At 32.4% G+C, this 14,128-nt stretch overlaps 1 long non-coding RNA gene across 1 annotated transcript; it reads right to left on the bottom strand.

Annotated features, from left to right (window-relative positions):
* Positions 1-11,434: 11,434 nt before the first annotated feature.
* Positions 11,435-13,017, bottom strand: LOC131842610 (uncharacterized). The gene is made up of 3 exons (XR_009357496.1): positions 13,003-13,017; positions 12,689-12,909; positions 11,435-11,615 (listed from the first exon to the last, which is right to left on the bottom strand). It is a non-coding gene; the product is annotated as an uncharacterized LOC131842610 (long non-coding RNA).
* Between the last annotated feature and the right edge of the window lie 1,111 nt (positions 13,018-14,128).

Here is a 14,128-nt window from a genome sequence, read left to right as displayed (position 1 = left end):
TAGACAATTATGTAAATCATATTAAACTTTACCTATTTATAACGAATAAGTAAATTTAAACATAGTTTAAGTTCCTAAACATTAAACTCCAAACAATAAAACACTTGCTATAGATCCTATAAGTAGCTACCACAGATTTGGTACAAAATAAAACTTGTTAATTAATTTACAACCATAATTGCTTATAAATTGGGTTCTAAATTAACTTTTTTTAGGTGTATTTGACTTAAAATTTCGATTTTTATCAAATATCATTTAAATGCAGGAAGTTTCTGTCGATAAAATATTATTTTATAACATAAAGGCAGGTAATGTCTAGTGACAAACTTAGTATTCATTTATGGTACTTCGTTTAACTTTATCTATCTATATCTGTGGTATCTACGATCATCTACCTAGCTACCGTCGATACCATGCATCTGACGGTAACCATTTACCTTCAGATGGGCCGTATGCTTGTTTGTCATGATATAGTAGTATAATAAAAAATTGCAATACTTAAGTGGCAAATGTTAAATTTGATACATTCCAATGAAGAATTTCAAAAGTGGACCAGTAGCTAGAACTGGTAAAGAATGCAAATAAAAAAAACAGGATCCAGAGAACAATATGATTAAGCAAATTAATTTCTTTAATATGTTATTCTCCTCTTGAACTCCTTCTTCTATGTTCAATTCATTCACATATTCCCATAATCCAGAATAATTCACAGAACGCCATCTAGTGTCAATCTACACAGAACTTGTGTTATAGTTACTAGACAAGTAGTAGAAATACTTATTTTTTGTAAATATATAGATAAAATACATATAAAACATCCAGACCTATACAAACAATCATGATATCATGATACAAATGTTAGCATCGTGTGAGGAATCGAACCCGCGATCACTAGAAGAAAGGCAATGTATTTACCGCTAGATTACTGAAGCCTATTCAAAAATTACAATGCCCCACTCAATGTAATATAATAACTAAAATATATTATTAAAAGGAGTCTCTTTAGACAAGGTTCCGAAGATACTGGCAGCGTTCCCTCTTTGAATGGCTAGACTAATTTGTCCGAGGTAACTGCCAGCTCTTCGGTCTTCTGTGATGTCGACTAACCCTTTTGGTATTCCTTAAAAAGCCTCACAGCTAGGACCCCACGGACCAAGAGTCTCGACACCGAATGGAACAAAATCATATTCAGAGCCTAGACCCCTGTACTTACCTGCTTTAGTTTTTTCAGCCGCTTCACAACTGGCACCCAATGTTAATGTCCCAATTTTTCTCATTCATAATTTAAGAGCTACGCTCTTGTCGGTGGAGCTCTTGCCACTTTCCGCGATCTTCCATCATGCTCTTTAATTCTTGATACGACACGACTCCCATTTTGTCCTCAATTTGTTTGATGTAGCTATTCCTTGGTCTTCCCCTCCCTCTCTTTCCTTCTATTTTCCCCTCAATAATAATTTTCATGAAATCATCGTACCGTATCAAGTGCCCTAACATTTTTCCTTGTCTATTTTCTATGGTGTTCAATATTTGTCCCAATAAATGTCCCAATAACATTTTTAAAATTAAATCAATATAACATCATTCTTATCTGCCTACCCCATCTAAGACTACAGATAGCAGATACGAGAGAGCAGTCTTTCTCGAACACTCGATTGTCAAGAATCCAGAATATTCCATAGTGTTATGACCTTTTCTTTGGATTTACGAGAACTTGTTTTGAAATCTATACATATAAATAAACCTGGAGTGTCTGTTTGTAATATTGAAATAACCGTTTTTCACTACATGTATATGAATATAAACACGGTGCATACACCAAAATAACATTTTTTACAATTTTTGTCTATCTGTCTGTCGGTCTGTTTGTTCCGGCTAATCTCTGAAATTGACGGGACTAGTTCTTGGCAGGTATCTGATGTAGGAAGGAGTAACTTAGGCTACTTTTATTTTATTAAAATTAAATTAAATTCCACGCGGACGAAGTCGCGGGAACAGCCAATTGTACAATATAATTATTAATATACACGTAACGTTTTAGTGTGACGCAATATCATGTAATTAAATATATATACACATATATACAAACCAATATGTCTTTTTTTTAACTCCTTCACTATTACGTATTCACTATTTTCAGGTTGCGAACACTGATTAGATGTTTTGTTTTGTTTTTTTTTCACAATAGCATATGCTGGTGGTCACTCTATTCTCCCAAATTTGAATTTAAATGAATCTGTATTATTGTAAATATGTACAACATTAAAAAAAATACAAGCTGAGTTTCTTCTCAGTTTACATCTCGAAATCATTCCGAACTGACGGTAGATTTGACATACCATAGAGTCTGTAATAGACCTACATGAATAAAGATATTTTGAATGTTGATTTTGAATTTATTATCACTGATTATCAGGAATTCACTGATGTCGATTCCTTCTGGAAACCATCGTGATAAAGACCTAATGAGTTTGTCACAATGCGCTAACTGACCTGGCCAACTCATCTTGTTATCCTCCACAGGTTCCCCGCCAGCGTAAACTGTAAGCGCAGGTGGGTGCACCATCATCATCAGCATCCATTAAAAAACCTCTCATATATCATCACAATTCCGGAGGACAACTATATCATGCCTGTACCCTGAAATTCCACTGCCATCTCTCACCTCACTGTCTTATCTGATCCTTCAACCGAAACAACTTACAAAGAAAACTACTTGCTCACTGAAATAGGTTGGATAGAGGCAAATTACTTTGTCGATTTAAATAATTATTAAAATCATTAAATTACACATAAATATACATATAAATAAAATTGGAGTGTCTGTTTGTAATATTGAAATAACCGTTTTTTACTACATGCATATTAATATAAGTACCATACATACACCAATATTTTTTTTTTACAATTTTTGTCTGTCTGTCTTTTCCGGCTAATCTCTGAAATGGCTGGACCGATTTTGACGGGACTTGTTTTGGCAGGTATCTGATGTACTTAGGAGTAACTTAGGCTACTTTTATATTAGAAAAATAAATTTTAATTCTACGGGAACGAAGTCGCGGGAACAGCTAGTACAGTTATGAAGGTAGGTAGTTTATAAGATCAAATGGCAAAGAACGTTAAACGTCAATAAGTTGACAGTTAGCTGGCTATCATTGATTACAGCTATTTGCGATTATTGAGACACGGCGGGAGTTGTGCTCGACAGGGGCTGAACTGGCATAGAAAATTATAACCTTGATCCGCCCCGACTGGAGGGACTCTGGTTTCCAAAGTTTGTCACAGTTTGAGTTAACGACCGTTATTTTAGGTCACGTTCGTAAAATGAAGGTTTTCATTTGTCACAGTTTGAGTTAGACAACCGTTTTTCCAAGGTCACATATGTAAAATAAAAGTAGTGTAGCTCAAATATTTTCAAATAGAAACAGAAATAGAAAATCATTTATTCAAATAAACTTAATTTAAGCACTTTTGAATAGTCAACAATTTTTTTTTAAATCTACCGCTTATTCAGAACGCTGTCTTATCAGAAGAAGAATAAGCAAGACACTTATGTGTTGCTCTTTTAAACAATCATAGTAAGTTCTCACTTTACAAGTCGAAACGAGTGAATACAAACTACCAACCAGCACTAATTTTTTGGGTAAAATATAAATATATCATAAGATTAAATCAGTCGTAGTGAGAGCAGACCAGTCGCTATAAGCAGCACTCGTTCACGAGTATGACGGATGAGCCAGCCATCACTGCACTCGACCATATTTTAGGGAGCCCAATGACCTGACCCACCACCCCGCCACATGTCTGGACATTTTAGTGAGCGTGACTACTCATTCCACTCGACCACGTCACAGCTACAAAAATTACTATATGGTAGTTACAGTATTCACACTTTACATGAGGATGCATGCAGCAATCAATACAAAAGCCGCTACGCGCTATCATATATCAAGAAAGCAGTATGAAAAATAAATTATAACGTAGTCCGCAAATAAACTACTAAAAGTAGTGTAGCATAAATGTTTTAAAAGTTTGTCACAGTTTGAGATAGACAACCGTTTTTTCAAGGTCACATCAGAGTGTAGCTCACATGTTTTCAAAGTTTGTCACAGTTTGAGATAGACAACCGTTTTTTCAAGGTCACATCAGAGTGTAGCTCACATGTTTTCAAAGTTTGTCACAGTTTGAGATAGACAGCCGTTTTTTCAAGGTCACATATGTGAAATAAAATTAGTGTAACTCAAAAGTTTGTCACAGTTTGAGTTAAATGACCATTATTTTTCGTTACGTTCTTAAATATAGTATTGCTCAAATAAGTGGTTTTGATAGAGAGTTCTAGTTTTAAAAATGAGAAAGTACGGGCTATGTGCAATCATGAAGATTGACGCACCAGATATCTCTACAATATTTTTGTGGTAGAATTCTGGTACTTATCAGAGACGACTTATGCCGATCAGACAACTCATATGTTATCTATTTGATGGAGAAATAAACAATCTCTGCAACGGGGGCCTGCAGGACGAGATATGAAGGATGCATGAGTGTATGGTAAGGTGCTTTAATTTTTTTTTAATGGATGATAATGGAACGGTACACCCGCCTTTCTGCAGCCCGCCTGCTCGAGGTCAACCTTACATGGTACATTGCTAGCTATGGGGTCAACAGTCCTTGCTAACCATTCCCTTTCCCCGAATAGTTACTATTTTCGACACCAGTTACCTTCGTGTTGACAGCCCGTTTGTAAAACTTTTTTTTACTTTTACTATTTATTTATTTATTTGTATAGATATATATTTTTTTAATTTCTATTACCAGTATACCCGAAATAGGTCAGACCTGTATCTTAGGGACTGGGAACGCATATATACCATAAATATTTTCATGATTCAAGCATATACCGTAAATATACCCACTAAACTTTGAGAACCACTGCACCGCTGCAATCTTGGCTGTAACACGAGCTGCTCTATACTCATAATTATCGTATTTTGAAGGCAAAATAATGGGCAAAATGTCGCGCTGCGCTTTTGTAGCTGCGGAAGTGAGGCGGGTGCGCGCGCGCAACCGCCGCCATATTGTTTCGCAAACAATACGTCGCGCGATTGTTGGTTCAGATTGACTTCAATTAGGAATGTCACCATTTAATTCTGCTTTTGATAATGAATTGTTGTGTTTGGGTACAGGACTTTTTGTTTAATGTTTAAGTCTGACACTGGTTTTTGTGCGCAGATCGATATCCCACGGGAACTTTTCCTTACCTCGGTGGGAAATGATCGTGTAATCCAAATCAGAAAGGTAAAATTACTGATTTTATTAATTTCTCTCGGTAATCCCTGTCACTGATTTTTGCGCGCAGATCCATATCCCACGGGAAACTTTCCATGTATCGGTGGGAAATGATTGGTATCGTGTGATCCAAATAAGAAGTTAAATTGACTAAAATTTTCTAATTCTCTCAACAATTTTCTTGCTCTATTGTTTGTTATGCCATGAATTGCATACCATGCAATTCCGATCTTTACCTACGAGTTTATATTTAACTAGCCGTACACGCGACTTCGTCCATATGGAATAAAACTTTTCTTTTCTAGAATAAAAGTAGCGTAAATTACTCCTTATTACATAAGCTACCTGCCAAAAAAAGTCCCGTCAAAATCCGTCCAGCCATTTAAGAGATTAGACGGAACAAAAAGACCGACAGACAAACAGATAAAAACTGTAAAAAATGTTATTTTGATGCATGATGTATGCATCAAAATAACATTTTTTACAGTTTACATTTTTACGGTTTACATTTATTTACGCTACATATACCGTATTTATATTCATATGCATGTAGTAAAAAACGGTTATTTCAATATTACAAACAGACACTCGAATTTTATTTATATTTGTCATAGGTAATTTAAACTCCTATTATTAATTCTGTAACAGAAAACAAATATAATATTTTTAAATGTACTGTAAGGTCCCGGAGTGAGCCTGAAGATGTGCAGTACAGGTTTCAATCCAGTTTAAACTCCAGATTTCAATAAATTGTATTATTTTATAAATAAATAAAAAATACAATTACATGATCATATATACTCGATGGATTTATACTATTTTGTTTAATTCTGCTACAATTAACATGCGTGAGACTACGAATATTCGGTGTGGAAACCTGACCAGCGCCACGACCTTCTCCAGTGGTCTGGTGGTGTGTCTCTCTGATTGTTCCGGCTGATCTCTGAAATGGCTGGACCGATTTCGACGGGACTTTTTTTGGCAGGTAGCTGATGTAATAAGGAATAACTTAGCCTAAGTTTTTTAACTTTTATTTTGGCAAAAATAAATTAAATTCCACGTGGACGAAGGCACGAGAACAGCTAGTTTTAAAATACAATTGTTGTGGTAATAAACTCTTCATGAATTTACCCCAAGCATCCAAACTCACAAACTTTACCTCTTCCATATAATAATAGTATATTTACTAAACATCGTATATCTTTCTTTCATAATTACAGTAGTTCAATATATCCTTACAAACATGAAGTTGTAATATTAACAAATAACAAATTACACAGAAATATAAACCCTAAACCGATTTAACGTGCCGCCGACGCCGAGTCGTCAAACAAAACAGCGCTATATCAATCAAGACGTAAGAGTGATGCGACTCGACGGCTGAGGGTCTGCAAGGCGAGGGTGCCTCATCGGGACCATATTGCTACGGTTTTTTGTCCCCCGTGCTTAGTGATCTCGCCCCCTAAAGGAACACAATGAAATAAATCTGCGTACTCTTAAAGCTCGAGGCGGGGCAAAGACTAAAAAAGTTAGCTAAAGTTTTTTACCTACCTGTAAAATCTATCGCAAAGTAATTGAGGGAAAATAATAGCCTATATTATTATTATTATTTGTATGTTTCGCTTTCTCAGCCTTTTTGCTGGGTTTTTACTCCTTTTTTATATGTATATTATATATCTCCCTTTGATGGCGTGTTAAACTTGTCATTACGGGTGAATATCACCAAACACTGACAATTATAAAAGAAATTATTATTATTATTATTACTTATATCTATGAATAGTACTATGGATATCACAAAATGAAGTTGTGACATACCTGTGTGATAATAAACAACAAACAGCTTACAACATCAAAACAAGTTGATGCAACTCTTTAAAATGAAACTATAGGTTCTTGTACAGATTCCACTCTAATACTATCAGTAGCCACTCCAAGATAAAAGGAGATTATAGCAACAAATTTGTTACTCTATGTCTATGTCCTGAGATTATTATAATTATTATTATATTACAAATACCTTACACCAACCTACGTATGAAAGTTATTAAATTTAAGATAAAAATAAATTGATATATTGAATAAAAATAAATATAAAATATTAATTACTACTAATTAAAATTATTTTCTAGTATAAATCTGATAAAGTTAATTTAATTTATAGAAATATTTTGATATTTGTAGACTGGACGGCTATTCTACGGCTGAACGGATCACAGTTAAATTTAAATTGAAATGAAATGAGATAACAGTTTTTCTAGTGAAGAATCAATTCAATGACATAAAAAGGTAAATGAAACTATCTTCTTTTCCCCATAAACTGTAATAAGAATAACATTTTCAAGCAGCTAGCTTTGTAAGATGTGTTAAATCCACAAGGTCCTAAGGGTACTAAAGGGTATAAACCAAAACACTATACAGGTACAGGTACAAAAATATTACAAATAACATATGAGAAATCAATAAAACGACACATTAGCGCGTTTCAAGTTTGTTACAGCGCCATCTATTGGCTTTGAATGCAAACACTATTGTGATGGATTGGATAAATCAATGATCTTGTGGATAAATATATAATAAGTTCCGGGACAGCAGGTACATAGGATGAGTGGATATACAGATTAATGACACATTCTAATCGATCTCCTAATTATATATATTCCATTATATAAAGAAATAAAATATTTTTGTAAATTCAGAAAGAAAAATATAATGTCACTTTTTTCAATAATCTGAGGAACGAACTATCCAAATTTTATAATACATTACTTTTTAAATATAAAAAGTTAAACTAAAGAGGTTTCACAACAACTATTTGTTGTGTGTTACTGATTACAATCTATTTAAACCTTAACAAGATGTGTTTTATCAAAAGGGCCAAAGACATACCTAACATGATTCCATAATGTCTGTGGTGATATTCATATATATACTGGCCATAGTTAATATTAATGGCAGAAAAGCTGTCAGCTTGTTTCTTATTCTATTGCCAAATATTAAACGACACCGCTGTCTCTCAGATGCTCCCAACTTGTAGGTAATAAACTCGTTATACTTAACTCACCGTGAATTGATATTCTATGTAGTTATTATGATTTTTCCTTAGCTCTCGTGTTTTATACGATCGGTGGAGTGCAGTTAACATAATGTTTATTGCTGCCCTCCCTTCTGTTATTCCATCATTATTAACTGTTAGATCTACTATGGGGGCCAAATTGACCGGTGCACGGCGATTGTTGTTTGTTGAACGGGTTAAATAATGAATATGTTACAAGAGCAATTCATTTTTTATTGTTTTATTGAACTATTTTGATTTTAATTTAATGAAAGCACTTAAGAATAAACAATTGTATTCATTAAACATGACTAAATATGTAGTTTATTAATCACTACTTAGTATAAAACAAAGTCGCTGTGGCTGTCTGTCCGTTCCTAATTATGCTTAAATCTTGAAAACTACTCAACGGATTTTGAAGTGGTTTTCTAAATAGGTAGAGTGATTCAAGAGGAAGGTTTGTGTATATAATACATGTACACCCGTGCGAAGCCGCGGCGAGTAGCTAGTAAACAATAAGAAACGTTGGCTCTTACATACCTCTATCTAAGTATAAAGTTTCAGGTATATTCGTGCGCGTTTAAAAATTGTTGTTTGGTTAAAGTCGACTGTATCGAAAATTTTTGATGAAATCTGATCTTAATTTTAGTATTTTTTTTACTAGTGTTGCGACGTAAAAATTTCCAGTTTTATTGAGTTTTTAATTTACTTTTAAGACATTTAAGTTACATCAATAAAATCCAAAGAATATCTCTTAAATATCCTACGATTTATATATTGATAAATAAAAATAATAAGAGTTTATAATACCAATATAGCTGTATAGGATGTTCCTTAGTGTGGATAAATCTATAAAAAAAAGTAAAAAATATTTTGGCGCCAAACTCTAAAAAACAAAATTTTAATACACATAATAATATAAAGAACTGTAGAACAAATATATATGTATTGTCATATTTATTATTTAAATATATTATAACAGTTTTGAAGTGACGTAATGGTAATAGTACCTACATGTATATTTAAATAAAAATATTGCTATCTCTTAAGATTTTAGAATAAAATAGATAATATTTATTACAATCACACATTACAACACAACAAGAACGATACTCACAGCAGCATATAAATTATTATAACATATAAATAAAAAGATCAATACAAATCATTACATAAAAAACGAAAAAGAAAGTCAAACAAAAGAATATAAAAAATATAAACACACATACCAAAGCAAAAAAAAAGTTTTTTTTACCAAGAAATAAGAGATACAAAAAATCCCACTGATTCCATTTTTTTTTTATTAATAATACCTACTCCCGGATATTAAATTCCAGGCTTGTTACCTTAATTAATTATTTACTACACTTAATTACACTACACTACTTATTTTCTACGGAACATAAGAGTACCTACTTCTTTAATAAATTTCTAAGTAAGAAGCCTCTTTTCTTACCTACGCTATTATATTATGATTATCCCATCAAAACTGAGAACTTTTTCTTTCAAACTAATTATATTTTCTTTCCTTATTTTAATCCAATCGATTATTAAACGGAAGAAGTCGCAATTATATTTTATATTTACTAGGTATATATTTCTTACTAGCTTTTGCCCACGGCTTCGCTCGCGTTAATTTATCCCCTTAGGGGTGGAAATTATCAAAATCTTTCTTAGTAGCTTTATGCATTGCTACATGATTTCAAAGTCAAAAGTCTCAGCCCGATCGGTTTAAAATTGACAAAGTTTCATACAAACTTTCATCCCCTGTGAGCGATAAAGGAAACCAGGGGGCGTATTATGAACTCTTATTCCCATTCAGTTTACGGCTTAAACTGAACTGCCTGGCGATTTCGTATTACGAACGCTATTGATAGCAGCCAGTCAGCGGTCACGTGACAGCTGAACGTCTTCTGCCCGAAAACTGACCGGCTATTATTATTATGAGCGTTTCATTTGACAGATCTAAGCCCGCTTAGATCTGTCAAAAAGACCGTTTAAAAACAATTCAGTTTACGGTGGCTTCATATTAGCTTTTATAGAATTGTTTTCTAATTTATAGCTTCATTATTGTAATTTGGTTATTATTTCTATTTCTATGTCAGTTTTTATTATGTTTAAAACATGTTTGTGCAGTTATTTCGATTGTTTGTGTTTCGTTTTAATTTTAATTATGTGTGATGAACTCGAAGTATTGGAGTTTTTGGAAATGTGTGCACCCTACGAAAAAGAAGTAAGGAAAGTGAAAAGACGGTGATTACGCGACCAATCCAATCAAAATGAACAATTTAGAAAACGTTATAATCTAAATAAAGATTTGGTGCGTAATATGCGTGCGAACTCATATGCCGGTATCATCGAAATTTACAGACCTACCAGTGGAAACTAAGGTATAATGTATTGTAATTATTTCACTAAATCACTAGCTGACTATGTCAGGTTTTAGTAGGATTATTATTTATGCTACAGGCATATTTATCAATGGCCTATTAGTGATATTGCTGTTCATTCTTTAGTACAGCCAATGGCAAATAACCGATTATTGCATTTACCCAACATCCAAAAGTAAATACATATATAAAATTCCAAGGACATCTGAGTAAAGGATAGATAATAAATATTCAAAGGTATCTATTTTACAATTAGCAACTGTTATTGTTGCAAATACATCTATGAGTACCATGTACCATACCATATGATATAGTGATAATATATATGGTAAAATGTATGCATACAAGTAAAGCCTAGAAAGCAAGTATACAAGTATGCAACAGTCTGATGATGTGCAGTCTCTCCGGCACTTTCCTCCGAGGACAATTAATTAAATTAAATTAATTATATTTTAGGTTTTATAATTGAATTTGAATGCTGGGTGTATTGGGCTGTATTTGACTGTACACATGCCACCCCATTGTAAATTAAGAAGAGATATTACTGTAGAAAACAATACCATTCATTAAATATATAATTGGTAAGTGAAATATAAATTAAAAGACATGTTTAATAATATAAGCACTTTTAATATCTTTTTTTAATATAATTATATAAATTAACAATAAACAAGATTTTAGACATGCAAATATGTTAATGATTATACATCTCTAAAGCTACTTATATACTAACAATAAATTGTTTACTTAAATATTAAATGACCATAACACTTAGACATATGTTTCAAATAATCTGTATCCATGTAATTAATCTCATATGTTTCAAATAATATTTATCTATTAATTATTCTCTTATGTTTCAAATAATCTTCATCTATGTAATTAATCTGGAAAAAAATTTTAGGTTATATATTCTATGCTAATATGGAGATTATAAGTGTGGATGCCAACTGGAACTGGAGCTATCATGACATTTGGGCAAACCAGAGGCATTAAGCAACATCTATAGGACTTAAGCTGGAATAAATCCTTATGACTACTTAACAACAAGAAGGTAAGCACAAAATTTTATTATGAGACTACAAACATCATTACATCTAAGCTCTAAACTTCAGTAATTTAGAAACATAGTTATTTATCAGCACCAACAGTTATTGTGCTGTGTTTTTAATGAATATAATACTTTTTGTAAATAAATATTAATATTATAGTATATAATATGTTGTTTTTTTTTTCAGGAGATCCAGGATATGCTTTAGAGAAGTATACTCCCATCTCAAATGCTATACCAGGACCACAAGAAGCATATTACACTGTAAGAACATGGAATATCATTGAGAGCACAATTGGGCTTCTAGATTTAGATGCCTACATGTACTTTGAGTTCTTATAGAGAACTAAATGAAGGTCTAGCTGCTAGACAAACCCATGTTGTTTAGTTGTGGAACTAAGAAATTCAAACATTTATAAATAATAATATTGTTAATAGGTCAATGTTTTAATTATTTGTTTTTATAATAAATGATATAGGTACATTATTTATGTCTTTTATTGGTAGTTATAATTAAAGGGATATGATAATTTTATTATATACTAGTTATTACCTATGACTTTGTCCATATGGCATACCTAGTTTTTGTTAAAATAAATAAAATATCTCAAATAAAAGCAACTTGTTACTCCTTTACACAACTCATTACATATGACAGTGAAAGTATCCCTCAAATTTGGTCCAGCTGTTTCAAAGATTAGCAAGAACAAACAAACGGACAGACAAATATATATTTTTTTTAATTTCATTTATCTTACCTTATATATGTATGCATTTACTGAAAAGCTGTTGTAACTGGTGAACTTCAAAATTACAAACAGATACTTCAATTTATTTGCATAGATACATGTATTTCAGATTTTACTGAGATTCCTATTAAATGAAATAAATTAAAATTCAGATGGTTACCTTATAACACTTAAACTTGACAATCCTTTCCAGTCTTTAAAACCCCCTTTTCCTAAGGAGTTTAATTGTTGAGCGACGTCCTCACACAAGCGATTGGTATGGTATTCTTGGGCGGACTTATTAAAGCCATTTGCCATTTCCCTATGGGATTTTAAAAATCCCATATAATTTTAAATTACCGGTACGATACACGACGTTGGCGAGGGGTTTCAGTCCGTGATCTACAATTTAGTTAGATAAATATACAAATATAAACAGTTAAATATTTGCATCATTTTAAAAAACATTACTAAGAAAATGTTAGGAATACTTACGTTACATTAGGTATATATTTCACAATAATTGAATTATTAAATTTAACTTGCGTATAAAGTCATGGAAAGGCTAAGTTTCAAATTGTACATTACTTTGCGCGGAATTTTAAGTAGATGCACAAAGTTCGTTTGGATATTACAATGAAAATATTTTTTACAAATAAATCGGAATTATTAAAAAAGACAATAAAACTGTCTGGAATATTTTTGTATATTACACAAATTCTACCATTGTATCTTAATTACTGTTTTCTATATTTAATTTACATTTATTTAATTAATTTTTTGTCCAAAAAGTGACACACAAAAACTCAACTTAACGTTGCAACGAATGTATGCGTATCCGAACGCAGCGCGAGAAAATCCACTAACCAGCCAGAGACAAACTATCCAGGCAGAATACGGTTTGAATTTGGACCCTCATAATACGAAAAAGAACAATTCAGTTTAAGGCCGTAAACTGAACTGCCTGGAAACTGACTGGATTTTAAAGAGTTCATAATACGCCCCCAGGGAGTTGTAGGATATATATATATATATTGTATATATTAATATTATAAAGAAACACTACTAACTAGGGCCAGGAAGGAAAACCGAAAAGGAACAATTGATAGCAGTGACAATTTAGTGACAATTTATTGTTTTTTTTTTCTTATTGTATTTCTTCTATGTGCACAATAAAGAGTTTATTATTATTATTTAGAATAGAATTTTGGTATTCGAAATATAAATCTTATAAAATAGTTATAGACAAATAAGTGGCCTGTATTCCACATCCCCTTTTTATCCCCTTGGGGGTAGAATAAATCAAAATTCTTTCTTAGCGGATGCCTACGACATAACATCTAACTGCATGCATTTTTCAAATTTCAGCCCGATCCGTCCAGTGGTTTGGGCTGTGCGTTGATAGATCACTATGTCAGTCACCTTTGAGTTATATATATATATATATATAGATTTTATTCCAACGGACTCAAACGGACGAAGTCGCAGGCATGAGCTAGTTAGCAATAATACACGTAACAAAGAATGTCTTTCAGCGACTTAGGTATCTAAGGAAAATAGATAAGTACGTATTGAGCACAATAGATATAAAATCAATGAGAATCAGGTAGTTTCCACAATG

The sequence above is a fragment of the Achroia grisella genome, unplaced genomic scaffold, assembly GCF_030625045.1.
Source record: "Achroia grisella isolate CSIRO2021 unplaced genomic scaffold, CSIRO_AGI_Agris_v1 utg241, whole genome shotgun sequence".
Lineage (NCBI taxonomy): Eukaryota > Metazoa > Arthropoda > Insecta > Lepidoptera > Pyralidae > Achroia > Achroia grisella.
Note: the sequence above shows the minus strand (reverse complement) of the source record. Positions and strands in the feature narration are given on the sequence as shown.